Raw genomic sequence first — 13,038 nt, forward strand, 5'->3', positions numbered from 1 at the left:
AGAGGGGAGAGGGGGAAAAGGGAGGGGAGGGGGGGGAGGGGGAGGGGAGAGAGAGAGGGGGAGGGTTGGGAGGGGGGGAGAGAGAAGGGAGGGGGGGGGAGGGGGGAGGGAGGGGGGGGGTAGAGAGAGAGGGGAGGGGAGAGAGAGAAGAGGGAAGGAGGGAAAGGAGGAGAGGAGGGGAAAAAGAGAGAGAGGGAGAGGGGGGGAGAGAGGAGGGGATAGAGGAGAGAGAAACGCGAGGAGGGAGAAGAGGAGAGAGGAGGGAGGGAGGGAGGGAGGGGGGGAGGAGGGAGGGAGGGGAGGGAGGGAGAGAGAAGTGGGGGGGAGGGGGAAGAGGGGGGAGGAGAGGAGAAGAGAGAGAAGAGAGAGAGAGAGAGAGAGAGAGAGAGAAAGAGAGAGAGAGGAAAGAGGAGGGGAGAGAGAGAGGGAGAGAGAGAGAGAGGAGAAACGAGAGGGGGAAGAGGAAGAGAGGGGTGAGAGGAAGGAAAAGGAAAGGAAGAAGGGGGAAGGAAAGGAAGGAGAAAGGAAAAAGGGGGGGGGGGGGGGAGGGGAAAGCGAAAGAAGGGGAAGGGGGGAAGAGGGAAGGAAGGGGAGAGAGGGGAAAGGGGGAGGGGAAGGAAAGAGATGAAAAAGAGGGAAGAGGGGAGGAAGGGAAAGAAAGGAGAGGGGAGGGAAAGGGGAGGGAAGGGAGGGGGGAAAAAAGGGGGGGGGAAAGGGGGAAAAAGGGGCGAGGAGAAGAGGAGGGGGGAAAGGGAGAGAAGGAAGAAGAAAGAGGAGAGGGAAAAAGGAAGAAGAGAGAGGGGAAAAGGAGAGGGAAATGGGGAGGAAAAGGAGGAGAGAAAAAGGGGGGGGAGAGGGAGGGGAGAGGAAAAGGGGGGGAAGGAAGAAGGAAAAGAAGTTTTATTTTGGGAGAAAGGGAAAGAAAAAAAAATAAGAAAAGAAAACAAGGAAGAAGGTGAAGGAAAGAGAAGGAAACAGAGCAAAAAGGATTACAAGGGAAGATTAAAAAAAATTGGGAAAATTGGGAAAGAAGGTTCCCCGGAAAGGGGGGGGGAAGGGGGGAAAGGAAGGGGAAAAAAGGGGGGGGAAAGGGGGGAAAGGAAAAGCCCCAAAAAAAAAAAAAAAAAAAAAAAAAAAAAAAAGGGGGGGAAAGGGGGAATAAAAAGGGAATTTTAAATAAAAAAAAAAAGGGGGGGGTTTTTGGGGGGGGTTTTGGTGGGGGGGGGGGGGGAGGGGGGGGGGCGGGGGGGAAAAAAACAAAAAAAAAAGGAGAGGGATAAAAGGGGGCCAAAAGAGGCCGGGGAGAAAAAATTGCGGGGAAGGGGGAGGGGAAAAAAAGGGGGGTCGTTTTTTTAAAAGGGGAAAATTCAGAGGGGAAAAAAGTTTGGGGAAAAAAAAAAAGAAAAGGGAAAAAAACCCAAAGGGAAAAAAGGGAAAGGGGGCCCCGGGGGGGGGGGGGGGGTAAAAAAAAAAAAAAACCGGGGGTTTACAAAACCGACTAACTTTTACCCCTTCCTTCTTCTCCCTTCTTTTTTCCCCCTCTCTTTTTTTGGGCCTTTACCTTCCCTCTTTTCCCCCCCTCCCCAGGTGTGCACTACTTGTCGGGGAAACGCGGCAACTGGTGAATGCCTTGTCTCTTCTCTCCTCTCAGTTTCTTGTTCTAATTTCTTTATTCCTTCCACTGCTTTTCCTCCACTTTCTCGCCGCATTCGTACCCTGTCTGGAATAGAAATAAATAAAAATAAATGACATAATTCGTAAACATGCTGCTCAAGAATCTGTTTGTCGATAATTGCCTTATTAAGAGAAGTAATTAGAGTCTTAATTAATATGAAGACTTTACAAGGGAGACCTTTTTTTTCTTAAAACCTTCGCTAATTGTTAAAGACCTGTGTCTGCCAGATGTACGTTGTTTTTTTTTGGATTCTTTTATTTTCAGGAGGAGAGAAAATTATATTTCAGGTGCTGTTTGGATTTTTTTGTGAGTATATATGCATATATGTACACACACACACACACACACACACACACACACACACACACACACACACACACACACACACACACATACACACACACACACACATATATATGTGTGTGTGTGTGTGTATATATGTAGTGTGTGTATATATATATATATATATATATATATATATATATATATATATATATATATATATATTATATGTGTGTGTGTGTGTGTGTGTGTGTGTGTGTGTGTGTGTGTGTGTGTGTGTGTGTGTGTGTGTGTGTGTGTGTGTGTGTGTGTGTGTGTGCCAAAAACTATATTTCTATCTATCTATTAATTATGTTTGTTCACGTGTATGAGTGCGTATCTAAACTTTTCCCTTATCGAATGATCATTCAGGTATTATATGAATGCTCTTGATTGCATAATCAATATAAATTTGCAATTTAGCAATTTGTGAAGGTAAACCGGGATCGTCTACAAATCTTGATTCAGATCGTGTTTTATTGCATTCGTTACGACCGTTACATGCTCTGCAATTCAAATTCGAGCAGAAAACCCCCATCCGACCAATGGGAGGACCCTGCAGGCGTATAATAATGACCACCATGTTTACCTACCGGTACTATACTGACTCTCTCTCTCTCCTCTTTTCCTCTCTCTCTGCCTACCTTCCTCTCCCCTCCTACCCCCACACCCCAACCCACCTCCCTCTCCTTCCATCCTCTCCCCTCCTTCTCTCCTTCTCTCCTCTTTCCCTCCTCCCTCCTTATTTCGGTCCCTCCCTCTTCCTCCTGCTCTCTCTCCTCCCTCAGTCTCATCAGCATGATAACCGTTATCTCAGCCTGATGTTTGCACACTTCGTGCCCCTCATTACTCACTCGTTGCATGACTCACTCTAATCTTGTTGATTCGACAGTCACGCGTCTTTGGGCGTTCACGCACTTCCCCTCGGCAATAACGGACCTCGACGTCTTTTTACCCGAAATTTGAAGCACTGGAGAGATGGAAGAACGGAAGAAATGGCGGAAATATCATTCCCAGAAATACGTTTGTGATTCCAGCGTAGCTTTCCCCTGTCAGTTTCGCAAACGTCTGCAGACCTCTTGGCGACGATGCCTCCTCGATGCCTTTATTGCGATCACGTCCTTTCATGCCGCCCTGTCTCTCTCTTGCGCTTCGAGACATCTCTCCCTCTCGCTCTCGAATCTCAGGACCGGCGTTCCTTCGTCTTTAAGGCAAAGTCTACGCCTTCTAACACTGCCATTTAGTTCCTTGATTCCCAAAGTTCATTCTCCCTATCCCCCTCTCGCACCACCTCGTTCGTCCCCTCACTGCAGCCCTTCCTTAGCCCCCAACTAAGCGCCTCCTCAGTCTCCCCAACAACCCCACTTTAGCCCCCCCCCCCCACGAGCCTCCCCATTCCGGAAACAAATCCAGGTTCGAACTCCGAGGGCTGCCTCCCCCCCCCCGCCATGTCCTCCCCTCAAACAAACTCTGCTTGTCTGACATCCTTTCAGTTCTCCTCCTCTTCCCCTCCTCCTCTGCGTCTTCTTTTATTTTTTTCATATCTTTTTATATCTCCACCTCCCCCTCCTCCTCTCCTTTCTCTTTTCTTCGTTTTTCTTTTTCTTCTTATTATTATTATTCTCCTTCTCCTTCTTCTCTTTTTTCCTCTTCTCCTTCTCCTTCTCCTTCTCCTTCTCCTTCTCCTTCTTTTCTTTCTCTTCTCTTCTTCTCTCCTTCTTCTCTTCTCTCCTTCCTCTTCTCCTCTTGCTTCCCATCTGCCCTTCTCCTCTCCTAAGTCCTCTCTCCTCCTCCCTCCCTCTTCTCCTTCTCCTCCTCCTCCTCCTCCTCCTCCTTCTCCTTCTCTCCTCTTCCTTCTACTCCTCTTGCTGGTCCATCATCTAGGCGAGCCTTGTTTTCCTATTGCTGAAGATATTGGCGGATTCATCCTTCTTCTCCCTCCCTCTTTCCTTCCCTCCCACTCTCCCTAGAATCGGCCTCTCCTCCCTCTCTCCCTCCTTCCTTCCTTCCATCCCTCCCATCTTCCTTCCCTTCTTCCTTCTCTTTCTCCCTCCCTCCCTCATTCCCTGCCTCCTCCCAACCCTCCTCTCTTCCCTCCCTCCCTCCCATCACCCTTCCCTCCCACCCGACTTCCTTTCCTCTATCCTTCCTTCCCTTTCCTCCCTCCTTCCCCCACTCCCTCTTTCCTTCCTTCCTTCCGTCTCTCCTTCCTTCCTTCCTTCCCTCTCTCTTTCTTTCTTTCCTTCCTTCCTTCCTTCCTTCCCTCCCCCCCTCTCTCCTTCCCTCTGCCCACGTCAATGTCCCGGCCTTGTGCAATGCGTCTTCGTCGTAGATTATTAGCTGACACATTTTCCTAAGATTGTCCGGGGGCGGTTGGGAATGGAATGGGAATGCGAGGGGGGGGGCGGAGATGTCGAAGAAGATCTTGTGGGCAATTTACGGCGGAGGAGAGACTGGATAAAAGGATTGGGAGGGACAATGAGAAGGTGGTATAACGGGAGGGAGGGAGGGAGAAAAAGAAGAAGGGAGAGAGAGAGAGAGAGAGAGAGAGAGAGAGAGAGAGAGAGAGAGAGAGAGAGAGAGAGAGAGGAGAGAGAGAGAGAGAGAGAGAGAGAGAGAGAGAGAGAGAGAGAGAGAGAGAGAGAGAGAGGAGGGGGGATGGAGAGAGGGAGACAGGCAGACAGGCAGACTGACGAAGGCGCGGGCTGATTCGGACACAGACCGAAGCAGAGACAGAGATAGACAGGCAGAGAGACTAAATGAGAGACAGGCAGAGACAATCCGGCTACGACACGGGGAAACAGAAACACAAAGACACGAACACCACGGCGAGAGCACACACTGGCAGACAGACACAAATAAAGAAAGAAACAATGAAACCGCGGCCGAACCCTCCTTCGAGACCGGTGCGAACCAACAGACGCCGAGAGAAACAGCCGTTACAGCCAAACACAAATGACCTGGAAAAGTTTATGCATTTATTCCCTCTCTATCTTCCTCTCTCTTTTTTTCTTTTCTCTCTCTCTCAAAATTTCTTTCCATATTTTTTTTTCTCTCTGTCTCAGCTCCTCAAAATTCCTTTCCGAATTTTTCTCTCTCGCTCAACTTTTAAATTTTTCTTTTCTTTATTATTTTCTCTCACGTTTATTCTCTCTTGCTAGTCACCTTTTATAACGTCGCGGTTCATTGGGGGCTTACTGTAGCTCAAGGTGTAATCGCCGGCGGGTCAAAGAGGAAAAGAAGAGAGGGGGGAGAGGGAGAGGGGGAAAGAGAAAATAAGGAAGGGGAGTGGGGAGGTGGAAGGGGAGGGGGAGAGAGAGGGGGAAAGAATGGAGGGAAGGAGGGAGAATAAGGAAGGGAGAGGGAACGAGAGAGAGAGAGAGAGAGAGAGAGAGGGAGAGAGAGAGAGGAGAGAGAGAGAGAGAGAAAGAGAGAGAGAGAGAGAGAGAGGAGAGAGAGAGAGAGAGAGAGGAGAGAGAGAGAGACAGAGAGAAAGAGAGAGAGAGAAGAGAGAGAGAAGAGTAGTTCACGAGGAGACATTTGAAGACTCGAGAGATTACAGAATCGAGATCGAGAGAGAGGTAGATTGTACGACACGACTGAGACTGTCGAGATGAAGAACGATGAGAGAAGGAGGAGTTAAATCGAGAGCAGATAGATGAGATCAGAGATGACTCAGATGAAAAACGAGAGAGAGAGGAGAGAGAGGTCAAATCACCAAAAATATATTGCGCATGCTCAATATTACCAGAATGATCGTTAATTAAAGACAGGAATGCAATAAAATAGAAGGCAGTTAAAAATCCAGATGAAAGAGAGTAAAAAAAAGAAAAACTAATAGAAAGATGTAAGCAAACCAATAACAGACACTATATTAACGAGAAAGGAATGGAATAGAAAGAGCAAATAGAAAGCACAAATAAAAAGATGAAGAGAGAGAAGAGAGAGAAAGAGAGAGATGAGAGAGAGAGAAGAGAGAGGAAAAGATAGAGATATAGAGAGAGCAGAGAGAGAGAGAGAGAGAGTGGGAGAGAGAAAGAGGGGGGGGGGAGAGAGAGAGAGAGAGAGAGAAAAGAGAGAGAGAGAGAGAGGTCTATGTTTTCCGCAATACATTTTAATACCTTCTCGGCGTTTATCAATTTCCTTTTCTCTTACTTATTTTCTCCACGTTCTCCTACTGTCTGTAATTACCATACTCATAAAAGGAATTTCTTTAAACTTCTGTAGGCAATTCATCATAATATTCCAGGATTGCCTTCTATGATGCTTCAAAAACACGTATAGCAAGTGATATTCTGTCGCATGCTCATATATTACCAGAATGAATCGGTTAATTAAATGTTATCAATCATCAAAATGACATTTTAAAAATCCAGATGAACAGCAGTAAAATAAACAGTAATAAAAATTCACCAAACCTAACTCACTATTACTAAAAGCTATTGCCAAACTCTCTATTACTACTAACACTAACACTACTACTATTACATCTCTTGTAATAGCAATAGTAATAGTAATAGAAAGAACACCAACATCAGCAACAGCAACAACAACAACAAAATATAATAATAATAATAATAATAATAATAATAATAATAATAATAATAGCGATAATAGCAATAATAACAATAATCATAATCACAATCAAAACCAAGACAAAGGCGAAGATGAAGAAAAAAAGAAAATGAAGACAAGAAAAAACGAAGTCGGAGAAAGGACAGGCAGAAGAGAATAACAACAACACAAATTCAAACAAAGCAATAACAGCAACATCACCCTCGGAAAAATGTCTCTCGCACCTGCACTAATTATTGCACCCGCACTCCCCCCCCCTCTCCCCCTAATCTTTATGAACATTCATAATTACGCCCACGGAATACGGCCGCCCATTCTAATCATGCGGGTGGAGGAGGGGGGGAGGTGAAGGAGGAGGAGGGGAAAGGGGGTGGGGGAGGAGGAGGGGAAGGGGGTGGGGGGGTGGGGGAGGGGGAGAGGAGGAGGAGGAGGAGGAGGTGAAGATGGGGAAAGGGGTAGGGGGGAGAGGAGGAGGAAGAGGGGGGAAGGGGGATTAAGGGGCAGACATGGCGGGATGATAGGGAAAGGGGATCGAGGGAAATGGGAGATATAGGAGAAGGTGGGGGAGAGGGTGAGGGGGAATAAGGGATAAGAGATAAGGGGTTGAGGATGGGAGGAAGAAGGATAAGTGAGGATAAAGGGGATAGGGGAAGAGAGAGAGAGAGAGAGAGAGAGAGAGAGAGTGAGAGTGAGTGAGAGAGAGAGAGAGGAGAGAGGAGAGAGAGAGAGAAGAGAGAGCGAGAAGAGAGAGAGAGAGAGAGAGAGAGAGAGAGAGAGAGAGAGAGAGAGAGAGAGAGAGAGAGAGAGAGAGAGAGGAGAGAGAAGAGAAGAGGAAGAGAGAGGAGGAGACGTAGAGTGAGAGAGAGAGAGAGAGAGAGAGAGAGAGAGAGAGAGAGAGAGAGAGAGAGAGAGAGAGAGAGAGAGAGAGAGAGAGAGAGAGAGAGAGAGAGAGAGACTTGTAAAACGCACGGTCTGTTGCGTATATTTATTGATGGGAGATTCTTGCTAGCGTGGACCGAGGTTGGTAGGGCCGGCTTGTATAGGAGAGACCGGAGTAGCCCCCGGGAGGCCGCGGGCGAGCGGGGCCGCGACTCGAGGTAGAGTGTCCACTTGGGTCAAGGCTGAGCCCAGAGGTCATGAGCGCTGTGGGCGTGGCCTAGGTCAATGCACGGGCAAGAAATCCCATTGTTCACCTTTGTCGGCTAGGGGGTGTGTCATCGAAGGCATATGACCAATCAGAGAACCGCGACTCGAGGTAGAGTGTCCAGTTAGGTCAAGGCTGAGCCCAGAGGTCATGAGCGCTGTGGGCGTGGCCCAGGTCAATGCACGAGCAAGAAACCCCATTGGTCACCTTTGTCGGCTAGGGGGTGTGTCATCGAAGGCATATGACCAATCTGAGAGAGAGAGAGAGAGAGAGAGGAGAGAGAGACGAGAGGAGAGAGAGAGAGAGAGAAGACGAGAGAGAGAGGAGAGAGGAGAGAGAGAGAGAGAGAGAGAGAGAGAGAGAGAGTGAGAGAGAGAGAGAGAGAGAGAGAGAGAGAGAGAGAGAGAGAGAGCGAGAGAGAGAGAGAGAGAGAGAGAGAGGAGAGAGAGAGAGGAGAGAGAGAGAGAGGGGCAAAGAGATAGTAGAGAGGAGAGGAGGAGAGAGAGAGAGGAGAGAAGAGATGAGAGTGAGAAGAGAGAGAAGAGGACGAGAGAGAGAGAGAGAGAGAGAGAGAACGCGCGTGCGCACACACACACACGCACACACACACACACACACACACACACACACACACACACACACACACACACACACACACACACACACACACACACACACACACACACACACACACAGATATTTACACTTGACAGAAAAACAGGCAGGCAGAAAGAAAAACTTATCATGTAAGTAAATTCCACGGGCCACACACGCACGCACTCACAGCTGCATTAACTCAAATAGCGAGATTTATGCAGATCTAAGTTCAATTGGTTTAACGCTTCCATGAAGAATGACCCTGGCGCCGTGAATAGCGGTTCGGGGCAACTGTCAGCCGCACCTGCGCACACTCAGGGCTCGTGACGGACACCTGTGGGCGCGACTGATCATACTGCAAGGCGTAATCTACATGTATATGGGTGAATTTGGCGGAATCAATGTAAATCCTTTTCCCGAATCCTGGTGTCGGCTCCCGTCATCATAAAAATACATTAACTTGGAGTGCGTTGGCAAGGAGAAACTTCTCTCGGTTTAGATATGTTATTTTAGAAGAAAAAAATTAAGAAGAAAAATAAAGAAAAAGAAAAAAGAAAGGAAAGAAAAGAAAGAAAGAATATATATATATATATATATATATATATATATATATATATATATATATATATATATTCGATCTCCCATAATGGGCACGCTTTTAATCCCACTGACATGAATTTTGGTTTCATAATCTATTGTTAAAAATATTAGATTCTAATGAGGCTTATGGTGTAATTTAGGAAGCTTAAACATGCAGTTTAAAACGCTATTCACTGACAGAAAGTGGCAGGAATATTTTGTTAATTCAAGGGGGTGTCAATATGCTTTCTCTTGAGTTGCTATTTCATGGCAGTGATCAGCTTAGTCCAGCCTAAAGCGGCACTTCCTCCCGGCCTCAACGCCCAGATGTCCAAGTGGAGTTGGTCTCGCCATTTTTGTTCAGGTACGAGAGTTCTAGCTCGTAAATGGCCCAAAGGAGGCCGGGTCGAATGTCTTTAAAGAAGCCCATTCCACTTCGTTAAGGCAGCGAAGGCGCGTGGAATGGGAATACACGTAGCGTATTCCGTTCCCGGGAAAGCTGGCTCCTCGAATTAATCGTCTAATTCTTTTTGGATTTTTTTTTTCTTACTTCTCAGTCTTTAGTTTAGTATCTATCTCCTTCTACTTTCTACTATTTTTCTCTTTTTTTTTCAATCCTTCTCTTTGTTTATGCATTTTTTTATTTATCTATCTCCCTTTTCCTCCCTTCTCTTCATTCATACCTTTCCATCATTCTCTCCTCTTCTCCCTCGCTCTACCACCTCCTCTCTACCTGTCTGTCTCTGTCTCTGCCTCTGTCTCTGCCTCTGCCTGTCTGCTGCCAACAAGGAGGGACTTCAGTCGTTGACTACTGCACATGTAATTACACAGGCACTGAATATTTTAAAGAAAGTAGTGTTTCCTGGAAGAAGCGGATCTGGTAGGATCAGTCAACTGGCCATTTAGGTGGACATGCAACCGTGTCTGCAAAAGCTGATTTTTCTGACTTATAACTCGTTTAACAGTATGAAACATAATAATGCCATTTCAAATTACTTCCATTTAAACAGAGAAGGTCCTGCAAGACGATTCAGTCATTAATGAGGTAACGGATCTCATAAGAGAAGCTGGACATTCGAATTTAGCCAAGGACAAAAAAAAACAGCAATTACGAAACTGTTTTGAAAACTTGGTGACATTATGGATAAATATAAAAACCTGTTCAGTTACCCATTAAAGAAAGTGTGAAATGGCGGAGGAAATGGAGCACTGGTGGAACTCGGAACTGGATGATTTATGGAAATTGGCGGGAAAATATGAGAAGTCTTTTGTGAAACGAAACGTGACGGCCGACACCGTAGTGAAATACTATATCTTGAAAATCACTTAATAAACAGCCGCTCTTTATTTGACAAGTTTCAGAAAGAAAGCGACGCTACTTTAGAAAATAGCAAGTCAATATAGACAATTTAAATAGTGCTAATCCAATTTAAAACCCTGATGGAAGTATATAGCTAGACCGCAGACATCGTAACTGATCCGAAATATGTGACCAAAAATGGAAAAAAAGGCTTTCAAAAACTATACTTCTCTACTCCTGCTATGAGTGAAATGGACTATTTTGAATTTCACAATAGTATTAAGACTTGCCTCGGCAAATTAGAAGCAAATCCTCACTTACATTTAATCGAAAAAGTTTTGAATGGAAAGATAAGTTCCGAAGAAGTTGACAAAATGATAAGGAAATCTAAATGTAGAGAAGCAGTGAATACGACAGATCCACTCCCAAGTGAAATCCTTAAAAACCCAATATCCACTGAACTGGGCATCAGTCTGTCAACTTTTGGGAAAGGAACTGTCAATCCAATACCCAAAGGGACAGGCAAAGGTCAGAGAGTGCCACCGAATCACCGTGGGATTCCTCTGCTCTCCTGCGCTGGAAAACTTCACTCAGCTGTCGAAAGCAATTATATTTTAGTTGAAGATCAAAATGGTTTTTAAAAAATACGTACCACCACAAAACACACATTTCCCTGACAACCGTCTTGAAAAATCGCTTAGGGGAGGGAAGAGATACATTTTGCTGTTTTATTGATTTCCAGGCATGTCGCGTCAGAGTGAATGGGTACCTTATAGATTTCTTTGCAAATAACATAGGGGTGAGACAGGGAGATATTTTAAGTCCAACTTTGTTAACATCTTTCTAAATGGTTTAGCTAAAGAAATGAAAATGAGTAATGTAGGGCATTAACAATGATAAGACAAATAATGCAAACGCAGGACAGGACGAAATGCGGTTTTCAATTACACTTTAACCTACAAATATTTGGAAGTCGTCCTTGACAAACATGTGAGTTTCGGAAGACTTGCAGATGACCTAGCAGAACGCTTAACCACAGCTCTAGGGTTACTCCTTGCAGAATTCTATATTAATAACGGCATGGGATTCAAAACATTCAAAATATGTTACGACGCTTGCATCACCAAAGTGTCTGACTGCGGCGCGGGAGCATGGGGTTTGGACTCATGCCCAAACACACAGAAAGGAAACAGTCGAGCGCTCAGATCTTACGTGGGAGTCACAAGTACTGTCCCTTGGTGGCTCTACAGGGGGAAATGGGTTTCGCGCCACCTGAGATCCGACGAAAGGTAGAAATGTTGCGCCTGTCTCCCTCGGCTACGTTCCAACAGGCTCCCTCGTAAAATATACGAGACTGAATACGATAGGAAATTAAGCTGTGCGCATACTTACGTCACATTTTGGAACTGCTCAACAGACTAAACATCTTTTACGAAAAACGTAAGATAGACAGTCTAGACGTTCCACAAAAGGAAGTATTGCCAGTATGTGAAAGTTAATTTCTGTTAAATGTTAATACAAAACCTAAACCGCGAGTACACAGAACGTTTCAGAACGCGTTTCACACAGAACAACAGATACAACGGTATCTGTCGCGAAATTCACGGTCAGTTTCCTCGCAAATTCCTTCTGCTATATTGCCTCTGAAGATGGGGAAAAGGCGACATTCTGGTCCCTCCGCTGAAGACAGACGTGTGACTTCTGCGAGCTAAGTCAGGTAGAAGATGGAATCCGTTTTTCTCTTTTGTTGCCCCATGTAAGAAGATATCAGGGCCATTTCGAGAAAAAAATGCCAACAGATACATCCGCATTTTCTGACGATTAATTAAGCTGAAATTTGAAATTTCGTTTTGCAAAATGAAAAAAAATCTTACAGCCTTTATTGATTTTATAACAACTGAATTCCATAAAAGAAAGGTAACCTTGTAACTATTTATCCAAACTTTTATCCAACATTAACGATGAACTCCAGCCATACACTTAAACCCTGATTTTAGTGCTGTATATTTATTGTGTAATTATATATCTATTGTGTTACTGTTTTAGTATTACTATTCTGTATTATGCAAGCAGTGACTGGGGAAGTCATTAAGGATTGGTTGCAATCTTGTAAAAAAAATATTATATGTAACGTAACACTTTAATAAAAAAGGCCTCCGTCTTTGTTTCCTTCTACGAATGTCTGTCTGTCTGTCTGTCTGTCTGTCTGTCTGTCTGTCTGTCTGTCTGTCTGTCTGTCTGTCTGTCTGTCTGTCTGTCTGTCTGTCTGTCTGTCTGTCTGTCTCTGTCTCTGTCTCTGTCTCTGTCTCTGTCTCTGTCTCTGTCTCTGTCTCTCTCTCTCCTGCAATCCTCGTGTGTACACAACGGTAAACCTGGCCTGTTTAATCAGTAAACACCAACATCTTGATTCGCCCCTCTTTCCTGGGCAAGAAGGGGGAAGGGGAGGGAATGTGGAAGGGGGGGGGGGACGACATACATGTGCGCCCCCCCACACACATATAAGTGTGTGTGTGTGTTCAGTTACTCACTGATTTTTCTATTTATTCATCTATAAAATACATAATACATTCATAAAGTTAATTGTATGTGTTTTTATACCGCAAAATCTTGATATTCGAATTTATGGGAATATGCATTCTGAAATAAAGAAAAACAGAGAGAGGAAGAGAGAGAGAGAAAAGAAGGGAGAAAGAGAAAAAGAGAGGAGAGAGAGAAGAGAGAGAGGAGAGAGACAAGAGAGAGAGAGAAGAGAGAGAAGAGAGAGAGAAAAGAGAGAGAAGAGAGAGAAGAGAGAGAAAAAAGAGAGAGAAGAGAGAGAAGAGAGAGAAAAAAGAGAGAGAAGAGAGA

This window comes from Penaeus monodon, chromosome 18, assembly GCF_015228065.2.
Source record: "Penaeus monodon isolate SGIC_2016 chromosome 18, NSTDA_Pmon_1, whole genome shotgun sequence".
In the NCBI taxonomy this organism is placed as follows: domain Eukaryota; kingdom Metazoa; phylum Arthropoda; class Malacostraca; order Decapoda; family Penaeidae; genus Penaeus; species Penaeus monodon.